Source organism: Numida meleagris, chromosome 1 (assembly GCF_002078875.1).
Source record: "Numida meleagris isolate 19003 breed g44 Domestic line chromosome 1, NumMel1.0, whole genome shotgun sequence".
In the NCBI taxonomy this organism is placed as follows: Eukaryota; Metazoa; Chordata; class Aves; order Galliformes; family Numididae; genus Numida; species Numida meleagris.
Window position 1 is genome coordinate 150,636,158 of NC_034409.1, and position 7,247 is coordinate 150,643,404.

The following is a 7,247-nucleotide window of genomic DNA, read 5'->3' on the forward strand; positions in this document are numbered from 1 at the left end:
GTTCTTCAGTGGCAGCAGCACAGGCTTGTTTCCTCTTAAGCAAATATGAAAAATGAATATAAAACCTCCCTATCTTTAACTCTTGGTTCTGAAAGATTAATAATTTGACATTAATTTAAAAAAAAGAGCACACAACACTGCCTTTTATTTTATGTTAAGGGTTAAATATTGATTATAGATACTATATGGTAGGAATTAATACTACCAGTTTATAATTTCCTTAAGGAAATACTTTTTAAAAAACTTTTTTAAAAAACATTTGTGTCACATTTTCATCTCAGTCCTCAATCAGTATTTATATTTTTATAGATATTTTCTAGTAATTTACTCAAAGAAAAGCAAAACATTCCCTGAATAGTCAGAGTTCATTACATCTAAACTTTTCTACTCATCAGAGTTGTTTTTACGTGATTTTTTTTTTTATTTTTAGAGAGCACCAGAAGATCTACATCTTTGTTCATTTACTTTAGCCCTTTTCTCTCTCCTAATCCACAGAGCCAGTATTTGCTGGAAAAAATCTGACAAGCATCCTTTACTGTATCCCTTTCATTCTTCTTTTACATACTGCAAGCTGACATTCCAAGTGGACTTCTCCTTGCTCTGCATTTCATGGGGGGAGCAGAAACTGTAGTCAAATCAGGGCAAATTTCTTCAGATGCCTGGTCACTAGAGTATGAGGTTGTCAGACTTGAAAGATAATTGCAATAGGTGAAATGCACTCAATGTCTTGTACTACCAATTCTTGTAATGAAAAGGTAGTGATTGGAGCTGTGCCTGGCAACATTAAGCAAATTATCTGTGACTATATCTCCAATCTTAAATGTAAAGACCCAGTACAATCTGTAAATCTCTGGTGCCTCCATGTTCCTGGGTAATCTGTGCTGGAAAATAAATAAATAAATAAAAAGCTATAAGATCAGCTGCTGCTTCTTTTCACCACTAAGTGCTTAATGCACTCTCTTCTAATGTTCTCTTAAGTCATGTTTGTCTTCTTGCTGTTAGACTGAATCACAAATTAAGAGCTCTAGTTCCTTTTAGATAGGTTTTGTAAGAGTTAGATCAGTTACTGGCTTTGCATACTGCGTGTTTACTGTAAATGCTTCACAGCCTAGACCCCAGAGAAAGCCAGCTCAGTTACTGTGGAGACCTAAATGCATGCAGGAAAGGGATTAGGTGCTGATTGATACAGACAGTCAATTAGTACTTCAAAGGGAAGCTGACTCCTTGTTTTATACACACAGAACATGGGATAAAAGGTTGTAGTTTGATGTCTTGTAATCTCTGTTGCTTCAGTGTTGACCAGGACAGCATGATATTGTAGGGTTTCTCGGAAGTTAAAAGAGTCCTGCATTGGTTCCTAATGGAATGGAAGCACCAAGAGAAACAATGACACTGTGTGATCTGTACACACTAGCTTTTCTAAAGTTTTTCAGGCTGCAGTGACTCTCTGGGACTCTGTCTGTTCAAGTTAAAAGTTTTCTTAATCTCTGTGATGTGCTGATCAAAACTTGAACTGTCTGGTCAAATTATTTCCACAAAACCTGTTCTATTTATGATTAATTAAAATTTCTTCTTGATTGCATACAGTTTTTTTTAATGTATAATCCCTTCATTGTGTAGTGATTGGGAGTATGGGTCCAATCCCTAAAATATAAAACAAATTATTTCAGCGCATGTTATGCTTATGTTGAGATGTATTGAATCCACTCATTTGATAAAGGAAACAAAAAGTGGAAATATAGGCTGATAAAAAGTAAAGCACCATACTGTAAAGGAAAAGTTTTGTTCATGGTGCCTATTGGTACATTGGAATGTAATACATCATACACTGGAGTAACAATTTTGCCCTTAAAAGGACTGAATGTATATCAGCTTTGTAACACTCCAATATTTGTGGATATGTTTTCATTTTCTGGTTTTTGTAGTTCTGAGAGCAGCAAAACATCAGGCTAGTACATAACTGTAAATAGTTCAAGAAAAACATAAGTATTTTACATATAATTCATTTGATTTTGTTCAAATAAAAATATAAATGATGGATTGAAGTATTTATGGACTCAACTCTAAAGAATATGGGAAATTATTAATGTAATATTATTATTCGTAATTCATTCCAATGTTTATTTTGTTTTTCTCTTCTCTTCCTCCGCTTCCTACTTCTCTTCTTCTTCATCCTCATCCCTCTCCTTTGGATAGAAATCTTTAATTTCTTTCTTTACATGTTAATTATATATTAAACATATCTGTTTCTCTTCAGAAATAACTATAAAGGGATTTCTGTCCAAATGACAATAAGTATGAAAAAAAAGAAAATGTAGGCTGGAGCTTTAGAGCCATGTAATTTTAAATGTTCAGTTGCAGCATCTAACTGGGGAGGGAGTGATAGACTGAACTCACCTAACTTCAGACAGTTAAAGTTTAGATGCTTACACATGAGTCAGTCATATTTTATGAAAAATTTTACAGGCACTGGAAGAAATTAGCACTTTTAGAGAATTATTGCACTGATACATCTTAAATCTCTGCATTAGAATGGGCAGAAATTATATTTGAAGAGCTAAGACATTTTATCAGATGAAATCTACGATAATCTGACTACCATTAACTTCATATGTAGTAAATGAAGGAAGCAGATGCTACCCCAAAGTGTAATTTACCCAAGTTAATTTTTTAACTGCCTTCCACACAGAGTAGTCTCTCTCTGAATTGCTTTTCAGACAAGCCTGTAATGGATAAGCTTTTTCATTTGCATTCATTTCATATTTTTATACTGGACACAGGACATTTTATTGCAATGAAAGACGTAGTAACAATCACATATAAGAACCACTTGCAGATTGTTCACAGGATGCTACAAAAGTGTGATTAAACAAATAAACATACAAAAAATGAAATGCAAGATTTTTGTTCACTGTGTATCCATTAGACTAGAACAATTAAAGAAATAATATTTTTTCATCAAATTTACAAGTTAGATCTTAAAATTTCACAGGCTTGATATTGTTTTGCTCTGAGCATATTAAGCAGTATTGATACTGTTCTGCTACTATGTATGAATACTTCTATCAGCTCTACCCACTAACAATATTATATCACTTTACATGTTTTCTTCCTGTGAAACTCAGTGAAAAGCTTCTTCATTTTTGGTTCATAGTTAACCAGTGTGACATCTTAGCAGTTTCCATTCCACATCTTTGTATGCATATTTTCAAGTCTAGCCCTATTCCACAGTGTAACCGGCAGAGTGATACTACAGCATAGATAATGTTGTAAGATCTATACCCTAGAACTCCCAGCAATTGAAATAGAGGTTTTGATGCTTTCTGGTTTTCAGTTGCTGTGTCACTTTGTGAGTGCACTGTGTTACTGCGTTATGTTTCTGTCAATATATAACTGTATAACTTGGAATTTTAATTGCGTCCAAATCCTTCTGTTACCTATACCCTGTGCCAGTGCTGTGATAGCACTGTGATAACATGTTCTAAAGAGTAGAAACAAATAAGCACCTTTTCACTGATGAAAAGCTAAACTGTACATCAACACTCCTCTTGTGATGCTAAGATCAACTGACGTAGAATTCTACCTAGAAGATAAAACTCACTACAAAATATAGAAACAATTCCTTAGGTAAATAGTGCAACCAGCTCTTAGAATAACTATGGAAGCTAAAGAGCTATTTCACATGCAGTATATTTAAATCCATCTGTGACCAATGTAATTTTCTTTCTCAGATTAATGTCTGCTGAAGAAAGAGAACAATAAGGTGTGTTTAAACTAGTAATGCTAGTCATCTGTGGTTCTAAAAGGAGAGAGCAACTTGAAATCATTCAAGAAGCATTTCCTGAGATATTAACCAATAACAAATTTATTGGAAAAAAAGTTGGAAAGCTTTACTGCATTTAAACTGAGTCCCATTTATAGAAATTATTTCTAGAATTAGAGTATTATTTATAGATACAGAGTATTTCAAAGACGTAATAGGAACATAAAGAGAGGAAATCATATCTGACACATGAACAAGAATGAACATTTTTTGTGGCAACTTTTAGTTTAAGAAATGGTTGAAAAAGCAAAATACTAAAAAGAAATCAACAGAATGATGGGACTGTTTACACTTTATCACTTAATACAGCAATATTAATTTTGGTTAGAGACAAAGTCTGCTAGGGCTTTTGTCTGAGTTTGCTCTTATGGTATTTGCACCACATGCCAATATGACAGCAGTGCCGCAAGGCCTAAACTGGACAATACTACACAGACACTTGTGCCCTAGTGTCACTTCAGTACCAGTCTTTCATCCTGCCTTGACGTACAGAGACCGAACAGTTCCTCTTCTGTGCTTCCAACCCCTGCAAACAATGTCTACACTGCTAAAATACTTCAGAATAGGGAAAAAAAATACCTGACTACTCACACTATCAAACTAGACTGTTCACTCCAAGGAACACGTCCAAAAGGCAATCTGGACAGCACTAAAGAGGTTTGTGTCCTGTGAATAAGAAGCCCAAAGGATTTACATTGCAACATAGCATAAACACAGTCAGTGTATTCCTGAAGGATTCCAAGATGATATCAAAGCTGAGAATCAGACCTGGCTTGCTGCTATTTAGCAGCACAGACCTATCTGTGGCATCTTCACCACTATTCTCCCTCTCAGCCCCTCTCTCCCTTCCTCAGCCCAAGGCATGCATTCTAATTGGATCATCTTCCTGTTTGCAGGCCACGTTCTTTCCCCATTTCTGGCTACGGTTCTTTCACCTAAAAGTAGTGTAGCAAAATTGCTGTGAACATTTGAGATCACAAGGGTTTCCTCTCCTGAGAGGAGGGTAAGAATGCATAGAAATTGTGTTGGAGTGAGGAGGCTCATATTGAAAGAAAATCAGAAAGGAGAAATGAAAACGTCATTTGTGCCTTGAACAGGACAGTCTGCAGGGCTACTATGGGGTTAGATGAGTTCTGGAATAAGAAATTATTAAGGGAAGGGAAACTCCATCTCTCATATGCTGTCCACTAAGATTTTGATGATTACATGAACACAGAGCTTGAGTTTATACCTAAACTATTACACAAATGGTTTGGCCTGCCTAGCAAACTGGTCTCCTTAAACATGTCTAGACTTAAGCTATGCTTACATTTTTCTATTTCTAGCTCTGGCTCTCCTTTTCTGGACTAGCAGGGCACTAAGATAGTGGGGTTCTGATAGTTTCTAGGAAAATTAATAGTATTACATTAATCAAGTATCTGATTAAATAAAATTACACTTCTGTTTTCTCCCAAAAAAGAAAAAAAGTCATGAAAATAAATTTCAACAAAAGTAATTTCTATCAGCTAGAAAACTTAATCATTAGTACTGTCAGTTGTGTGTTACTTTGAAGTAGTTTACTGTAGTCAACCATGCTTTCAGCTTTTAGCCACCACAGTTTTACTGTAAAATATAAAGTTTAACATGCAAAACATGTTTTAATCTAGTTAGCATGAAAAATGGGTTTGTATTTCAAGCACAGACAGGTAAACTGTGTCATTCAGTTTACTTCCTAAGTGTGCTGTGAATTTAGAGTGTGTTCTTACTACTGCAGTACAGATACCAGCACTGGCTCCACACAGGCTAACAATGGAAATTAAGGAAAGACACACTGCAGCGACAACTCTTCTGGCTCTGCTTCAGACAGTTTGGGCTTTAAAGGGCTTGTGGTTGCATTTATGCACTGTTAACTGGCTGAGTCAGAATTAATTCTGTGGTCTTAAAACTGTGCTACATCTGATGGTAGATATGACCTTACACCTCCCCGTTTTGGTCGTTTTTAAGTTTAACATACAGTTGTCTTGGTATTCATGATATTCCTAGCTAGACCACTGAGCACTGGAATTTCCTTATTTTTTTTTAATTTCCTTTTCTCTCTCTCTCTTTTTTTTTTTTTTTTTTTTTTTTTTGCTAGTTGTCAGATCTATACCAGCCTGGACTGCTGAACGCTCAGAATCATTCCCACAAGCAAGCCCCAGCAGGATTAAGAAACCATGTATTTCTCTGAGTTACTCAATTTTAGAAATGAATCAGTGAGCACTTTCATGTCCTATACAACAAAACTACAGGATCAGAATGCTTAAGAAACGTATCATCAGATTTTAGTCCCCAGGCCACATGAAGAATGAGTCTCTTCCTCTCAGAGCTGGGACTAGAAACATTAGCATTTGTTTGAAGTACTTGTCTGATGATATTTGCTGACTTACCATAAGCAAAAAATTTACTAGAAGGTGACTGTGGATGGGACCCCATAACACACAGGCAAGAGTCCAACCTATATTGCAGTTGCACTCCTTTCTTTACATGTCTAGTTGTTCCCACTGTGCTGGCACCTATCTCTGTAATCTTAAATCTTTGCGCATGTTGCGTCAGAGTTAGGGATCCCACTGCGCTGTGTTTTGGGGCTTATTCTCTTGTTCTGTCCACAGTGGATGAGGTTCTTCATGCTGCACAGAAACTAGCAGGAGCTTGTGAGATGTGTGGGTCACAGAGTCACAGAATGATTGATAGAACCTCATAATCAGCCTACTCTGTTATACAAAAATCAACCAATCATCATTGTTACACAGTGGTGTGAACTTTCCTGGCTCCAAAAGGTGAAAAGACTGAGTTTGTTCCAAAGTCTTTTTTTTTCTCTCTGGCTGGTCTTGGCCACTATTTCCCCTGGGATGTGTATGTGATTATAACGAGGATTGCTGCCTCACTCTACAGTGAGAGTTTTTATTTTCTTTAATCTCAATATAGTCCAGGCTCCCTGTCTTCAGATGAGTGTTCCAACCTCTGCACCTAATGCAAAACATCAGGCACAACATGCACTTTTCCATATATCACTGGCCCTTGGATGAACACTCTGAACTGCCCTTGAGTGAATATACTCTCCCAGCATTTCAATTTGTTTTCCAGCACTGAATATAAGAGATAGGCACCTAAATCAGATGGGATACATGCTGTAATACAGCCTTTGGGTCTTTGTCAGACACAGAAAAGTCAGTCAGATTGTGATGTGTTGTAATTCAGGAAAGCTTTTAGTCTCAAACATTTTTAGTGTCTTGTGGGTTCATTTTACCACAAAAAACTGAAAACTAGTCAACACCTCAACACTGAGCTTTATAGTCTGTGAGCATTCTTTACCACTGCATCATTACTGTTGTAATTTGTTGTTCTTATGTGAGAAAATGGTAATACATTTGAAGCTATATGATGGTTTTTCATTTCTCTTCTCTTC